General features: G+C 36.8%; 1 protein-coding gene across 4 annotated transcripts in view; it reads left to right on the top strand.

The window, feature by feature from the left end:
* Positions 1 to 18,577, top strand: part of LOC145673497 (uncharacterized) — a 136,418-nt gene that overhangs the window by 80,163 nt on the left and 37,678 nt on the right. Inside the window, exon 1 of one of the 4 annotated variants that reach the window (XM_081743261.1) lies at positions 13,671 to 13,764. The exons of the other annotated variants lie outside the window; for them this stretch is intronic. The gene's annotated coding sequence lies outside the window, so the exon portion shown is untranslated. Of the gene's footprint in view, positions 1 to 13,670; positions 13,765 to 18,577 lie in introns of those variants that run through there. 4 annotated transcript variants of the gene reach the window in all.

The following is an 18,577-nucleotide window of genomic DNA, read 5'->3' as shown; positions in this document are numbered from 1 at the left end:
TATGCTGGGGCCATATACTACAAACATAAATGACGTAGCAATAGTAAAATGTGTGGTTCAAGATCCAAACGGGCTAACGAGTCTCATGGCATAAGGTGATATTTGTTGTGTGGATCACGGCTTTCAAGGTGCAACTGATTTTTTGGAAGAAAGAAGATTTAATATCTACAATGAAGAGTAAGGGCTCCGCTACGTTATAAAAATTCAATGCATCGTTGAGCCTGTTCATAGTATTCTTGAACAAAAGTACCGTCTCCTACATCACCAACTGGACAATAAATTATGTCCTCAACTTGGATTGTTATGCCGGATAACTTTCTTAAAAAAAAAAAAAAAAAAAAAAAATAGTCGTCTTAATTCTAACGATGGCCTCATTGACAAGGTAGTTCAGTAACTGGAACGACAACACATCGCTTAGAACACATTAGGATTAGAAGTAGAAAAGCATGATTGGAACAGGTGTACACGCTCTTTCGTAAATGTCACATTTGCAGGCATTCTAGACTCTCCGTAGATGACAGAGACACAATTTTTTTTTACAGGTTTCTATCAGATGCCTCAGGTAGTTTCCTACTTGGCTGAAATTATGAACGAAGATAACAACATCAATCACCATTTTCTGAAAAAAAAAATTAATCGATGTACGATATCGACATTTTAGTAAAAACACCAAGAATTAGTTGAACGACCAACTGGATAAAACATGCAAAATGAAGATAAATAAGAAGAAAACCAAAGTGATGAAGTGCACAAGAACAGGACAGCAAGGGGCAAGCGTATGGCTAGAGGGAAAGAAAATCGAAAATGTTAAGACGTTCCCCTATTTAGGAAGTCTAATATCCTCGGACGGAAGAAATGAAAAAGATGTAAGTTCCAGAATAGCGCAGGCTAAACAAGCATTCAACAGGAGAAGAGGACTACTAACATCAAGAAATATGTTGTCGGACATTCGTAAACGATTTATTAAGATTCTGCTTTGGAGCATGGCGCTTTACGAATCAGAGACGTGAACATTGAAAAAAGCTGAAATATCCAAGCCAAAATTATTTGAAATATGGTATTGGCGCAGAATGCTGCGCATATCATGGACCGAAAGGAAAAGGAATGAAGACGTACTAAAGGAAGCTAATGAAGGACGACAGATCATGAAGATAATAGGAAAAAGAAGAAACAGCATGTTTGGCCATCTTATTCGGCACTCCGGCTGGATCACCGTGTTCATAGAGGAAAATGCATAAGGAAAACCAGAAAGAGGAAGACCAGGGATACAATATCTAGATGAAGTTACAAAGAAAAGCCCTTATCAAAGAATAAAGCAGCTATCCCAAAGAAGAGAAAAGTTTTAAAATTTCCATGTTGCCCACCAACCTATGGTTGAGGTGAAAGAAGAAGAAGTAGAAACACACGCAGGTGTTGTATTGATTAAGTTCCAAGTACAATTGGATATTCTAGTCTAAACCGGTATTTATTGTGAATGTGCAAATGGGATACGTACAGTTGGATGTTGTTGATACGTCGCAGCAATCCTTTATTACCTGCCACGTGCTCCATACTTTTTAAGGTTGTTCGGCCTGCAGAGATTTTAATCGAACTGCGTGCTGCCACTCTTGTCACTCCAGTAACAAACTCAGATAGTAATGAAGATTGAAGATTCAACCAAGCACGTAGCCAGGATTTCGTAATAGGGGGGTCCGTGACGAAATACTGCGGTTATCACACCAGGGGTCGATCATTCTAAACTATTTTACTGGAAACATACATTGGTTTCTTTGGACAATAAAATGAGGATATGTTAGTATTTTAATAACGAACTATGTAGAATCTCGAGTTAAAGAATACAAATAATAGTATTGAAAAATATATAATCTTCCGAGTTTCTTAAGTTCTTCTGAGACTCTATCTGATAGAACTGGTTTATCGATCGTCATTTTTAGTTCATAGAATTAGCATGGAGCTAGATGGAATTCGGAATGCTCCGTTCCAATAATATCTATTTTCAATCCCCCCCCCTCCCAGTTTCCTCCACAGAAAGCTCCTCATAAGAAAGATTAACGAAACACTTGCTGTAGCTTTATATTTTTAACGCCGATTCTTCTTTTTCTCCTTTCTTTTTATTTCATCCTTCCTTAATTTCTTACATTTCTGGTTCCGAAAGGGGGGAGTCCGGACCCACCCCTTGGCTACGTGCCTGATTCAACATACCGTGTCCTTCATTTTCCTTGTAATATTTTCTAATCCAGGAAACACATTGTAATAACATTTTACATATTTTAGTATTATCATCATTTTGTGCATTATAGTACTATAGAATATTAAAGATAAGATTTTAAGCCTTTTTCAAAAATTTTAAACGAAAAAAATTGAAGTAATCAGCCAATCGGATTGCACCGAAGATAAGTTTCCACTGATGATCTTGGAATATGAGTCGTAATTGCAATACGTACTGGAGTTCAAACAAATTTTCAAAGAGTGATAAAAAAAATCAGACTAAACAAATCTAAACAAAACTTTTGAAAACTTTAAACAAAGATTTGAAACTGATCGGCCAATCACATTGCAGCAAGACTAATTTTCTGTCAATTACTTTAGATTAAGAGTCGTAACTACAAATGACTCATACTCTATTGCAGTTACGACTATGAAGTGTGAAATTGTTGATTAATATCAATAAGATGTCTTCAATATGTCCTTGAGCCCCAGACCACCCATGTAGTTAGAGTTTAACACCCACGTTACTACAACCAAGGACCTTGCACGTTAGCAACTTTGCCACGAAAAGCCACATATAAACAATAAGATAAATTTAACTATAATAAGTAATTGATACAAATTACCGTGTAATAATTATTTCAAACTAGATACTACTTGTTTTTTATATCTTGTACGGTGATTTTCATTGATTTTTGTGAATGATACATTTGTATTGGTTCAAGAATGTTAAAACTTGATTACTTTTCTCTATACACGAAAGTTACGATATATTTACAGTCATTTTTCCAGCTTTGTAACTTTTTTTTCGTTTCTAGAAAGACCGACAAAATTTGTCCCTGGATCAATATTCACGACACGCAAATAGAACATGCATGAAGATGTAATGAAAGGCCAGAGAATTCTCTACCAGTGTCCCTCCTTTTCACACATTCACAATATGGTAACATTATTCCTTTAGAAGCACGAAATCTCAACGCTTCGTGAATTGACTCAGGATATGAATAAGAAAAGAGTGATATTCATGATACACTTTTATATTTACAGCGTAAGTATCGTACATAATGCTACAGTGAAACCTTCCTTAACGGCTCAGTGGTAGACCGTTCACTTCTGGTGCGTGGGGCAGAGATGGCGTGGGACAATAAAAAATTGACCCACTGACCCACCACCCGTCGTGACCGACTGTGACCCATCCCGACCTATCAAAACCCATTGTCATCAACTCTGACCCATGATCCATTTCCTCATGTCCAGTGATTAAAGGGTTTACACTTTAAAACAAGGCTGTTAAATATACTGAATTTCAGCTGCCTAAGCTGAATAGCTCATGAGATATTCAATTTTTCGCAAAAATTCGGACCCCCACTCCCCCTTGGAGTATGTAATATAATGAAACCGTTATAATAACATCCGAATTGGGATTGGGGCCTAGCTATATATCAAAAGTCATTTTATTTGACTTTGCAATTTGGCTGTGATGATGACACTACATTCAATTTTATATATAATAATTCATATATTTGAGGTGATTCGAAAATATATTTTTTTTCCAGTAGTCAGTTCCTATAAAAACAAACAGGCTGTATCTCGAAAGCCAAGTAGTAAGTCCTATTGGCATTATTACAATAACAAATATCAATATCCAAAAATGCCTCAAGTTCTTTTTTGACTTTGATATGTTAATCTCAGGTAAGTAAATAGAAACAAATGAAAGAGGAAGAAAAATGAAAGTAAAACGTCGACAAATTCACCAGTGCTCAGAAGATGTCTACAACGCACTGAGCAGAGTGGGTTGGTGGGTCAGAGTTGGTCACGGTGGATAATGGGTCACAATGGGTCACATCATGTTGACCCACGACCCATTCCATCTCTCTGGTTCGGTCCCAGCTTGCGCCAAGTGGGCTTGTGGTGCACAACCATTCTGAGCGTGGGTTTCCACGAAGCTCTCCCGTTTCCTCCCACTTTCTTCATTCTACAATTTTCTTCATTTCTCATCACCACCGTCTCCTTTAGCCTACAGGGCATAACCGTGGGAAGAATAATATAGATACATAGAATAGACCATTTACTTTGATACGCTCTTGTAACTTTTAAACTAATAGATAAAAAACGTTGAAATTTAGTACCATGCAAATAGCGACAAGGGGACATTATTTGACATACTCTGCAATACAATCAGATTAACAATGTTACATACCCAATATAAAATTATATTTTTTCAGATGGTATTACACATTTCAAATCTATATGTAAACTGAAAATTTACAATACCACACTTGTTATGTATAGTGTTGAAACCAAGGATGTTACAGTATCATTAACATAGAAAAACGATCAAATTTTGGAGGGTTCTATAATAGTACTAACGAAATTGACACGAATAGGATAATACACATCGAAAGTACATTAGTGTGCAATACTATGACCATCATATGATTTATTTTGAACAAGTAATGGGGCTGCGGTGGCTCAGTGGTAGAGAGTTCACCTCTGGTGCATGGGATTCTTGGCTCGATCCCAGCTCGCGCCAAGTGAACCTTTGTGGTGGACAAATACCGTGTGCGTGAGTTTGCTCGGGGTTCTCCCATTTCCTCCTACTTTCTTGCTTCCACCATTTCATTAATTTCTCATCATCATCGTCTTCTTTAGCCTAGCCTGGACGTAAAACTTAAAACAAATAAGAACAAAGTTAGAAGAAACTGAAAGTTTGGCTTTTTTCAAAGTAGTTTATTTCCCAAACATTTTTAGACAAATATCATATCCAATTATATAGATGACTTTTAATAGAAATAAAGATAATAATCCAGTTTACAGTAATTTGATATCTCGACCCTTTCAGGAGATACAAAAAAACATGACTAAATTTGATATATTGATTAAATTGCATATTTGTGGGAAATTTTTAAAACAATATTTTACATTCTTTGCTTCTATAACATTAAAACAGTACTTTTTGATAGATGTAATTAGCCTACAACTTCTCGAAATATCATAATTTCAAGTAGTATGGCAAACTTTTATATTATTAGCATACTTTCAAAACAATTTCAGATATCAAATTGCTGTAAATTGCATTACATATTGAAAAGCATTTACGTAATTGGATGAAGTACTTATCTAAGCAGTTTTTCGAAAGAAAAGTTCTTGAAAAAAAGTAAAATTTTCAATCCTTCGTGTTTCTGTCCCTACTCGTCAAAATATACAATATCGTGATCACAGTATTCGACACTGAAGTATTTTAAATGTGTGTTGCCCCTTTAGGCTCCTTGCGATATTACTGCTATAGAAGGCTCAAAAATTTGGCTGTTTATGTTTACAATACTTTAGTGTCCTTGGTTTGTATTGACATTGTAGTGTTTGCAACACTGAATAACAAATATGATATTGTAAGTTTTCGTTTGACTTGATGTAGATTTGAAATATACAATAACCTGACGTTGTGCTATTTGAAAAAAAAAAAAACTTTATGTGGGATTGGCAACATTGTTAACCTGGTGTTATCAGAGAGTATGTCAAACAACGTCCCCCTACCAATATTTGTATAGTACAAAATTTGAGCGTCTATTAGTTTAAAAGTTACAAAAACATATCAAGATAAATGGTCCACCCTGTATATCTATCAATTTAATGGAACGGTGGCTCAGTGATAGACCGCCTACTTCTGGTGTGTGAGGTCCTTTCTTTGATCCCCGACCAAGTAAGTTTGTAGTAGACAACATCGTGTCCGCGGGTTTTCTCGGGATACTCCTGTTTCCTCCCACTTTCTCATTTCACAAATTCCTCCATAATCATTCACTTGATTTAATCATCGTCTTCCTTATCTAAATGGCACAATCGTAGGACATTAAACTTAAAAAAAAAAAAAACATTTCATTTTCAACGAAACAACACCTCCAGAAAGTGCAATTTGCCGGATTAATATTGTATTGAACCATTTCTCGCACTCAGAATGTCTCTGATACGATGTGGAATATAGTCATAGAAGTTGTGAATAGTAGCAATAGCAAGTGGAATATTACACCATTTCGTGTGAAGTGGATCACTCAATTCCCTGAGAATGGAGGCGGAAATTGTATTTCCAAAACAGACCACAGCGGTATAATCATTGTCAGGTTCGGGGATTGGACAAGTCAGGAGAGCTGTTTAACTTCATTCCAACTTTTATCATACCATACTGCAACACCTCCAGTTGTGTCAAGGGGCACATAATCATCCAGCAATGTGGCGCTATTCCTTGAAGAAAACATCTGGACTATAGGATGCGTATTGTCTTAGTATATGTTTTGTGCTGTTAACTCATGCAGTAGTTTAGAAATTAACTGGTGAAGTTATGTTCTGGCTTCTAAGTTAACTGTATATTTTTGCTTAAGTGTACTAGCTCATTCAATGCAGCGAGAACGGGAAGCTTGATTTCTGTTTAACACGTAAATTCGTAGGATTGATAACTTATTGCTTATAAGTTGGATGGCATGAATGTTGCCAAGTTTCCTGACCAAACTCGTCAATTTCATTGGTCTTTGTAGACGGGTATTGTCTGCTGAAAAGCAAATTGAGTAGATTAAAACTGCGCTGTCTAAGTCATCTGCAGTAGAAGAATGAGAAAGCAGTGTAGCGTTCTTGACATTATTTGTAGTTTGGATTCTATTCCTCTATGGATATTGAGATTATGATTATACTAGTTTGGATCAAGATAGGGTTGAGATAGATATTTGAAATTCCATATCTGCTATCATATCGAACTGAACTTTGTCCTGACTATTTGTTGGTGTAAGTATCGGATTGATAAACCTTTGCCTCTTTCCGTAGCGATGGAAATCGTGAGATGACTTTGATGAAACGATGTGGGGGCAGGAACGTAACTGTCGGAATTCCATTGTCCTTGTATTGAACGATGAGATGCTTCCTGCGGTGTGTTTGTAATACTTAAATTCGGTGTAGAGGATCTAAATGACCAACATCTTGGAGAATTTCATGTTTCGAACGATGTAGGCACCTCCAAAAGGTTATTGGTTATTGTTTGATGGTATTAAAATGTAGATGTTCAAATACTCATTTACTATATAGTTGGTGTTCTTGGTGTGCTGCTGCTTGTTTTTGGATACGTAATAGTATATGGTTCTATGTGTTCTTAGAGTCTGCGTATTATCATGCTACAGGTGTAATCTGACGCTAAACGAGAAATGGCGGAATCTCGGAAGTGTGTAGATTGCTTGAGTTTCTGACGTGTTGAGTAAATGTTTTATGCTGACTCCTACGTAACAAACATGAGGATGAGGTTTCAGTTGGTTTTCCTCCAAAGTGATGTTATTGGTATTTGATGCCTTTTTCGAATGGAAGGACCAGATGTACTTTGTGGGCGTTGATCTTTTGTGCCAATTTGTTTCCCAGGTTTGGATTCGGCTAAGATGTCTCTGCAGCCAACTTTATGAGAAGATAATATTCTTGTGTTGTGTGAAAATAGCAGTGTCGTCAACAAAACATGCTAAGAGCGTGTTACACGATGTTGAAATATGTGCCTTTTAGATTGAATGTGATATTGGTGAAAGGCAGAAACCTTGTTACTCCAACTGTGATAGAATGATGGGGCAACTTTAACTCTGAATTCACGGCCAGAAAGCAATGATGGTAATAAATTGGTATTGGCTGCTTAAGAAATGTTGATAAAGCATCTTGCATAACAGGCCATTTCGAATTCTAGGAAAACCCCTAATGTATGGACTTTGACGATAAAATTATAATCTTTTCTACATTTTATGTCAGTTGGGCAACTTAAACTGAAGCCTGGTCTAAAGCCAAATTGATGTTCAATAAGTACCTGACTATCTGTAATGTACCAGAATAGTCCACATTACAATATCCTCTCTATAACTTTGCTTAAGTGACTTAGCAAGTTAATTGCACGATTGCTCTATAGAAACTTGCATTTTTTTCCTGTTTTAGGTAGTATGATGACAAGTGCTTCCTTACATTTAGTTAGATACTGACTTACGTGTGTAATTAAATCGTTGAATTCGAAAACCGGTCATCTCTATCGAAGCTAATTAGAAAGAAGTGACAAACAAAACTGAATTAGTCAATATTCATCTGGTATATAGGGCTGTTTTTATTTTCGGACCGTAGAACTGACATTTTTCTACTTTCCAAAAATGGAAATAAACCCAGATGTCAGATACATATTGATTAATTTAGTTTTGTTTGTCACTCCTCTCAAATTAGCTTCGTTGGAGATGACAGGTTTTCGAACTCAACGATTCAATTGTATTGTAGGTCCTGCAGAGTTTGATGGCTAATTTCACAGGACTCTTCTTAACTCTTTCTGATGGAATAGTATCTGGATCTGCTGCAGCATTTCTGAGTGGCATGTGTCTCTTGATTTTGCTAACTTCTCGTGGAAATTCATGACTTTAAGATCGAGGGCTTCTGTGGTTACCGTTGCCTAAGGAAACGATGTACTACAATGTTGACTTATAAGAGCTCTCCATTGTTTCTAAATAGCTATTCGAACATTTGAGCAAAGTCCGGCTTTCTTATCTTCAGTAAACGGCATTCGTTGCTGACCGTGAAGCGGCGGAAAAAGTGTGGCGGATGGTTTCGTTAAATTTAATACAAAACTTTTGCTAGTATAGAGCAATTTGTGGCAATTACCTTAAACTGTGTCATTTAGTCTCGAACGCAGGACTCCGTACAGGTGGTCCTGCTCGGAAATGTAAAATAAATAAATAAATAAATAAATAAATAAAAATAAAAGTATACTAATTCGCTTCATTAAGACTTGCACTGCTTAAAATAATACTAGAACGCCATCTAATATATGAGTACAATCTTTATTATAGAAAATAAAATATAAAGGTAATCAAGAAAATTCTGTCGCTTTTTGTGGAGGACTGTGTTCAATTGGCCCTCACATCGTGAGTTGAATGCGGATGGAAATAAGGCGAAGGTCAGTTGTTGGTGCGGCTATATCCAACATAGTTTCTGGTTGTGGTAGTTCAGTTACACCGTGAACTTGAGTGAGAACAGAGTGAACATGGGACTTCCACAGAGCGTCATAAGGGCGTGTATGCTCTACGAGCTCAGCTGCAGCGGGGCGGAAGATATGCCAGGCCTTTGGTGAGGATGTCGTGACTACGCGGACAGTGCAGCGGTAGTTTAACGAGTTTATGGACGATGACGAAACACTCGAAGACGCACCACGTTCCGGAAGACCAACACATGTACAAAATGGAGATCTTTAGGCAGCAATTGAGGCGAACAGTAGCTAGACATGTGAGGAACTAGAACTACAATGTGAGTGGAGAAACCATTCGGCAGCACTTCCATTAACTTGAGAAGCACTACAAGTTGAATCGATGGGTCCCACATGATTTGACTCCGGGCCAGAAGGCAATGCGAGGAGACACCTGTGTTTCTTTGTGTCTCGTCTGAGGAACGAGCCATTTCTGGACAGAGTATTGACATGTGATGAGAAGTGGGTTCTGTACGAAGCTCTACGGCGCCGTCATCATTGGCTAGTATCCCATGAACCGGTTCCAAAACAGCTGAAACCAGCACTACACCAAAAGAAGGTCGTCCTGTGTGTTTGGTGGATTGCTCGCGGTATCGTGCATCGGGAACTGCTACCAGCTGGTCACAGCATCAATGCAACAGTGTACAGCAGTTGAGCCGTGTTCAAGAAAAAACTCAAAACTCTGGAGCAGCACTTCTGAATCACAAAGTGGTCCTCCTGAAACAGGACAATGCTAAGCCCCACGTAGTTAGGATGTCCCGGAACACCATTCTACGCCTTGGATGGGAAACACTATTGCATCCACTATACTCCACGGACATTGGACCGTACGATTATTACCTGTTCCATTCCTTGGACAGTCACTTTAGAGGACGCCAGTTCAAATACCTAGTAGAGGTGCAAAATGCAGATACCTTCTTCGCTTCACGGCCAGCCAAGTTCTACCGCGATTGAATCCATTGCCTGCCAGAATGTTGGCAGAAGGTCGTCGATGCTGATGGGGACTATTTTTGATCTTCCAGATATGTCTTAAGTGACATGTCGATGTTCGAGGGCGAAAAAGCAACAAAACTTTCTTGATTACTATTATAACACGAATATATGAATCAAAAATTAAAAATACAGAGAAGATAATTGGATTGTTCTTCTACACAATAAATGAAACAGAAAAGAAAACTATTTTTGTAATTACCAGATCAAATACATGTAACTATGATTGGCAGCGACTTTATTCTGGTTTATAACGCGAAATTTTAGAACCCATACTTTTAAGTAATTTCCGAATTTTAAACCTTTTAATGTTTAGGGGATTAAAAGAAAGTGTCGTAGCAACGGTTAAGATTATAGACAGAGAAATTTTGTTATAATTACATGATACAGCGTAGTCGCCTGCAGGCCAGAAAAAGGATTATTGTTCAGATTGTCTTGAAGTTTCATATTATAAAAATTAGGCGTTGGCCCGGAGTGAATGTCCGAATAATGTCAGAATAGACGTAATAGCAATGGGGGAGTCGAATTATACTGTAGGTAGGAGGCGGGTCAATATTATTCTCTCGGCTTGTTTAATCGTGTTTAGTTATGATGAGCCAAGAATAGTAGGTCACAGGTAGGCGGAATGGCACAGGAAGGTCTCGAATCTTATGTGAATAACATATCTCCGTTTTCTGGGTTCTGTCTTTGTTGTCTTTCTCTGTTTTTGTCTTTCCTCCCTTTCCCTTTTCTCTTTCTTTTTTTCATTTTTTCTTTTCTTTTTTATTTGTTTTTTTATTATTACAAACCTGTTGTGATTTACCCTAGTGAAAGTAAGGTTTATTTTTGGAATTCCTGACATTGTTACAGTTCAATGCATCACCATCCTGCACTTGCCAACTTGAAGATAACTTGTAAAAGTACTGTTCCGCAAACCAATCAAAAGAAATACAAGTCCCGAGTTATATGATATGCGTATTTTATAAAAGCTACAATTATCCTTTAGTGTTTCTTTTTGAATAAACTAAATAATACCAAAAATTATAATCCATTACATACTCCCCGACTTATGGTTAAGAAGTCTCTTTTTCAACAATAAATAAATAAATAAAATTAAAAATGTAAATAAAGGGAGGGAAGAGATCCTTACATTAGAAAGGGGAATAAAAGTGGCTATTATCAAGAGATATATGCAAAGTTTAGCAATCAATTCGAAGGATAACTAAAACAAAGTCGCCGGATACGAGAAGGTTACTAAACACTTTATGATCACTCCTCGTACATAAGCAACATTATACAATAAGAAATAGGGGAACACCCTGTATATAACTAGAGGAAGAGCGATCAGAGAAATTGTATTGCATGATAGTTAAAATACATGCAGGGTCAACAAGGAAACATCCTTGTGACAATGTTTAGGTATAATGATGATGTTATTTTTACAAAATTCAAAATAATTATTGATATTTCTATCGTTACTGGAGATATTCGTTTAACATCTTTCCTAATTCAACGCCTATGTATTGCTATCCAACGTGGAAACGTGTCGTCGTTCTTGGCACCTTACCACATGGAAAAGAACTAGATGAGGTGTTTCTTCTCTAACACAAAGGACAACACTGAACATTTATACAACTGGATGACATACTATACAAATAAGGTGTAATATCATTGGATGGCGTAGAAAAGCAGACAGTAACACTAGATATGATGACGGTGATAGGTGGTTGTCTACCCCTTCCTTTGGTTCGACTATCGAAATATATTTCTTGCTGACTTTAAAAAAAAAACATTTATTTGAATATACAAAACAGAAATACCAAGTAACAACTATTAAATATATGTTGTTTCATACTTGATCGTGCCTTCCCACATCATGATACTTTAAACAATTGTAAGTGCATAAATTTTAGAATTGATATACAGAATGATATATAATAATAGTGACACACATGTGTCGATGCAACAGGCACAATTAATGGCCTGCCGATTTAGCAATAATTATACAATATTTCAACACGTAAGAACCTATAGGAATATAATACAGTGCACTAAGAACAAATTACTGTATTATTTAAAAAAAGTTTTATAATAAAAATAACGAGTATCATGATATAGGGAAGAATATAACAAGGAATATAGCGACATTAATTCGTGAACAGTAACTAACAAAGCAGAACTATACCGCTAATTTGAATTACGTATCCACACCTCCTGGGCCGGCTTTCTCTCTCTCTCTCTCTCTCTCTCTCTCTCTCTCTCTCTCTCTCTCTCTCTCTCTCTCTTATACTTACATTCACTTCCACCTGTAAATGTTGTGTCGTCTACATCAAATAATTAAAGTATATATATATACTAATAATCGGGGCTTGAACAGCCCGACTTGACTTTACAGTCGATATACTTTAATTATTTGATGTAGACGACACAACATTTACAGGTGGAAGTGAATGTAAGTATATACATCAACAGAAACAACATAACTAAATTCAATGTGTAGAGATATCTCCATTACTATATTCGACTAGCAATAAGTTAGCTGTAGACAGTGTCGGATTTACGTATAAGCTAAACAAGCTATAGCTTAGCCCCCTCGCTTGGGGGCCCAAAAATTTTAAACAAAAAACTGATTGTAATGTAATTTCCAAATAAAAAGAAAAAAAACAAATAAGATGAAACGCATATATAACAATGGTGTTTTGTATTAGGACTTTATTTCTCAGCCCCACTTGTAATGAGGCCCCTGATATCCAGCCTCGCTTATAATGGAGTCCCTGTTTCCCAGCCCTGCTTGTAATGGACCCTTGTTTCCATTTAGATATACATTAGGAACATAAATTAGCATATATAATATATTCAAACCTAAAAAACGGCGACATTTTGTCGTTGAAAAAGAAAGCTTGACGTGCAAAGGGCCCCTAAAGTTTGACGTATAAAGAGCCCCTTTCAATAGCTCAGGCCCCTATCAAATCTAACTCTGGCACTGGCTGTAGAGATGTTGTTAGCCATTGAGTACGCCTATAATTATAATACGCCCATGAATACGATTCATACTAGTGTATAATTCAGATTACAATATTAAATGTGTCGTGAATAAATTTCAGAGGCGATGGGACAATTTATTTAAATATTGTATATTACGGAATTCCCATTGGAGCCATCCTCTATGGTCAAGGCGCATTCATTATTTCGCATCTCGTGAATTGTGAAAGAATGGGGGGGGGGGGACTAAATGCAACAAAACTAGAATGTTGGGTTATATGAACCAGAAAATAGTTATCTCGAGTAGGACAAGCTTGGTTCCTGCAAGGCCAGGTATGATTCTTGTTCAGCCGATAACCGCCCACAGGATTTTCGATAGCAGCCTTCTCTCATCATGAAGAGAAGGTTCCTATCAGTTGTAACCGGAAATGTGCCTTCTTTCAATATAGAAGTGGAACAAGGTTCTTCTGGTAGGGGGCAGAAACGAGTTGGAATGAAATTACTGATACTGGTCAGTTTAGCGGGATCGTCGTTGGAGAATAGGCAGGAAGCAAAAGGACAGTGGGACAGTGGGCCCGTGAGGCAGGAAGCAAAAGGTATGTCACTTCGTTGCATAGTTTTTTTTTTCTTAGTGTTATAAATACCTAATTCCTCATATAATATCAGTTGGAAATTCAAATAATGCTATTAATAGTAACTAATAATATTAGATTCATAAAAACATTAAAAAGTATATAACAAACTATAAGTCAAAATCTTTGAATATCTTATCTTAATCTTGATACGTAACTATATATAAAACTACATGAACTGACATAAAATAAAGGGGTACTTCCGGTTGACGTGGAGAGTTGAAATTGGCATGATTGTATCTTTCCGGGATTAACCCACAAAAAAATTGCCAAAAGTGAATGTTTTTAAGTTTTACGGTGTCTAAAGGAGGCATGAAGAAATTTTCCATGTTATTTAAATGGGCGTTTTTTTTTTTTATATACATATCTCATATTTTAGGTACTTGGAGTTGGAACAAAAACTTGAAATTCCGTATGCTTGTATATTTTCATTTGCGTTACCTAAGTAAATAACTAAAATCAAACATTTTCTGCTGTAAAGTGGTTTTATGGGGAACTGAAAAATCTTTCCCATGTTATTTATATGAGGCATCTTTTACATCCTCAAATTATTGGGCACTTCCTGTAGGATTACAAAAGTTAAATTTGACATGATTGTAGCTTTTCGGGATTAACCCACAGGAAAATTGCCAAAAGTGAATATTTTTAATTTTTAGTGGATCTAAAGGGGCGGTGAAGAAATTCTCCATGTTATTTAAATTTACTTTTTTTTTCACCTATAATCTCATATTTTAGGTAGTGTAAAACTTGAAAAAAATCTTGAAATTCGGTATGCTTGTACGTTTTCCATTGTATTATTTAATAAAATCACGAAAAATGAAAATTTCCAACTTTAGAGTGGTTTTATGGGGAACTGAAAAATCTGTCCCATGTTATTTATATGGAACATCATCTGCATCCCAAAATGTTTAGGCACTTCCTGTAGAGCTACAATGATAAAATTTGGAATGATTGTAGACTTCCGGGACTAACTCACAGGAAAATTACCAAAACTGCATATTTTTAGCTTTTAGGGGGTCTAAAGGGGAAATGAAAATCTCCATGTTAATTAAATGGGCGTTTTCTTGGGATACAAAATCATATCTTTTAAGTAGCTGAAATACGAAAAGAAACTTGAAATTCGGTAGAATTGTGGGTTTAAGAGGTGTAAGGCCGTAGGCTGAGCAAAGGTAGGGGTCTGGGGGCAGAGCCCCCAGCTGGCCAAAGTCTAGTCCTAACTATACATAAAACTACAGGGGTACTTCCGGTTGACGTGGAAAGTTGAAATTGGCATGATTGTATCTTTCCGGGACTAACCCTCAGAAAAATTGCCAAAAGTGAATATATTTAAATTTTAGGGGGCCCAAAGGAGGGATGAAGAAATTTCCCATGTTATTTAAATGGGCCTTTTCTTAGACCTATAATCTTATGTTTTAGATACTTAGAATTCGAACAAAAACTTAAAATTCGATGTACTTGTACGTTTTTGTTAGCATTACCTAAGTAAATCACTAAAAATAAAGATTTCCAACTATAAAGTGGTTTTATAGGGATCTGATAAATCTTTCCCATCTTATTTATATGGGACATCTACACCCCAAAATGTTTAGGCACTTCTGCAGAATTAGAATGATGAAATTTGGTATGATTGTAGCCTCCCGGGAATAACCCACAGAAAAATTTCCAAAAATGAATATTTTTAGTTTTTAAGAGGTCTAAAGGGGCGATGAAGAAATTCCCATGTTATTTAAATAGGCATTTTCTTGGGATACAAAATCTTATCTTTTAAATAGTTGAAATACGAAAAGAAACTTGAAATTTGGTAGAATTGTGGGTTTAAGAGGTGCGACGCCGTAGGCCAAGTAAACGTGAGGGTCAGGGGGTGAAGCCCCCAGCTGTCCAAATTCAGAAAATGTTAAGAGCAAATGCAGGAAATTCGCTCTTGAGGCGAAGGTTGATACATAAGAGATGCGAGGCCGTAGTCAAAGGCTAGTATTTATATAAAACTAGACAAATCTATGACACGATGTTAGAAGCATATTAAAGAAAGAAGGAAAGACTAATCGAGACATGAACAAACATGCATCGATATATCCTCTTTTAGTAACAGAATTAAATAATTAAGCTCAGAGATACGGTGACAATTGTATCGCTGCTGAATTTAAATGGAGAGTCTTAAAAGGACTTAGGAAGACTACTCCTATCACACTGTATTTACCTATTTCTTGTTGCATCTTACCACCATAGATCGTACACTCGGCCCTTCACTGCATTTTGCCCTTTTGATATCTGGATTTTAATGGAATATAGATCAGTCATTAATAAAACAATACACAAGTAGCAATTATATAGAATTCCGATATATCAGTACAATACAGTTTAAAAAAAAAAAAAAACTGGTTCAGTTTCTGTGTGAAGAGTTGTGTCGTTTTCCTATCTGTGCATTCAACCACATGATTGGCATCTGAGGTTACAATTTTGATGTTTGATTTAGAGGTCTGCACGGGCCGGAATCTTAGCCCGGGACCGGCCCGGCCCGTGAATTTATAATGTGAGGCCCGACCCGAATCCGAAATATATATTTTATCATTTAGACCCGAATCCGGTCCGAGCTTCTGTGATAATCAAATGAGCCCGAAATAAGCCCGAATTACAGAAACTTAATAATTAACGCACAATTGTATTAGAGGTTTAATTGTATAGCAATTAGATGTTTAATTTCAGTTGTGCTTTAAAAGTTCTCCAGAAAGAACGGTCCAATAAATATCGTTGTGTAGTATATTTACAAAGTTAGGTCCAGAAAGGCCCGATAAATATGATTTTATATTTAAAAATTTACGGCCCGAGCCCGAAATGATATATGCTTTGTAGGCCCGAGTTCGACCCGAGCCCGTGCAGACCTCTAGTTTGAATCCTGTGTGCGTTCAAAATTTAGCATTTTAGTTACTGGCCGGTGTTAGCTGAATTTAGAGTAAGATTTGAAAATAGGAGAGGAAACGGGAGAACTCCGAGAAAAATCACGCATTCCGGCATTCGGTGTTTGTTCACAACAAAGTTTACTTGGCGCGAGCTGGGATGGAACCAAGGACCCCATGCATTAGAGGCGGGTGCTCTACCACTTTTTTTCTAAAAGATCAACCGATCATACCTCCGTTACCTAAGCACCCGAGTTTCCTAGTATACAAGGCTTCTTTAACCTTTACCTATTTCGACAGGGACACGAACACCTACATATCCAGGACAGTTAAAATTCCAAAGGCTCTCCCACCGGGAATCAAGTCCGGGACCCCGTACACCAAAGGCGGCCTACTAGCCACTAGACCAACGGAGAGGGCTACCACTGAACCACCCGATTCTACCTAACCTTCGCTTTTTTCCTGCAGTTTGTGTCACCAGTTTCATCATGGCCATGTGCCAGGCCCTCTGATTGTCAGGATTTTAGCGTGATTATTTGCTATAACTCATTGTGCCAGTCTTGGTGATTGTAGTAGTTCCTGCCTGACAGCATGGACGCAGAGATTCTTGTTTCACCACATCCGTATAAGATGCAACTAAGTTATATTTTTTGGAACGTTACCATTGTACTAGCTCACATAAGGAACCTGCAGCAATCACTTTTCCAATTATCTTTAGTTGAATTGAGTTGAGTTTGAGTTTAACATCTCTCTCAGCAGCGAGGCTATATGAGACATGGACCTACTAATTAAGGTGGAATCCGAACGACATGACCTCCCGCTGGGAAACGAATCCGGGTCTCCCACACCAAAGGCGCGTACGCTAACCACGAAGGAGTTCATATATAGAGAAAGCAATGTTGGTACTACATTGGTTGTGATGCACTTAAATTCACTTATTTATTTATTTATCCACTATCTTATATCCATTATCTTAGCTGTTTACTTATCAGAGAAATATATGGTAATCACGCTAAAATTTATTATCTCAAGCTTAACCTAACAATACACTCAGTATATAGAACAATGCTTTTATTATTATTATTATTATTATTATTATTATTATTATTATTATTATTATTATTATTATTATTATTATTATTATTATTATTATAACGTCACCATTATATGATATTTACAGTTGAGTATACTCAAGGAGAGAAGAGAGGTGAAGATTGTCTATGCTAATTTGAGTTTTCCTTCTTAAATTTTTACTTTCATATCACTTTGCAGTGAAAAGCGGATCAGCACGCTGGGGGAATCAGACCCTTGCCTTCGTTAATTATGTAAAGTGCAATTAAAATTGTCGTGATATTGGTGGAGTTTGGAGCACTCACTAAGAGACCTATAACTGTGATTATTCTATGACTAGACATAGAGGAATTCTCGTTTACAAATGTTAATTAGTACCGGTACTTCGAAATTTCTTCGAGAACGGTAGAAGGGTAATTTTTCAACCAGCTTACTGGTATCAAATGGTAGACACTAGCAGGTTTATTTGTAATGGTTAGACATGGGAATTTTGATTTCAAGCTTACGTTTCGGAACATGACCTCAGAGAAACGTGACATATCGATACCGTATATAGCAATCCCACTGAAGGGGAGGCAAAGAGTAGAAGATTTACAATTGGGCAGGTCACTCGCAAATGAGCACTGTGATCAGTCAATAAGGTTAGGGCTGTGAAATTTACATATTGATAAGGATCCATAAGGTAACATATCTGATAATTGGAAACAAGTCCATTTACAGCGTGTTAATATATTGGTGCTTATTCCCGAAAGTTGTGCGCGAATGCAATGTAGTTAATTTATATCATTTAAAGGAATCGTTTGTATTAGACA

Source organism: Thermobia domestica, chromosome 16 (assembly GCF_964235325.1).
Source record: "Thermobia domestica chromosome 16, izTheDome1.hap1.1, whole genome shotgun sequence".
NCBI lineage: Eukaryota > Metazoa > Arthropoda > Insecta > Zygentoma > Lepismatidae > Thermobia > Thermobia domestica.
The sequence above is the reverse complement of the archived record's forward strand: the minus strand, read 5'-3'. Positions and strand labels throughout refer to the sequence as shown.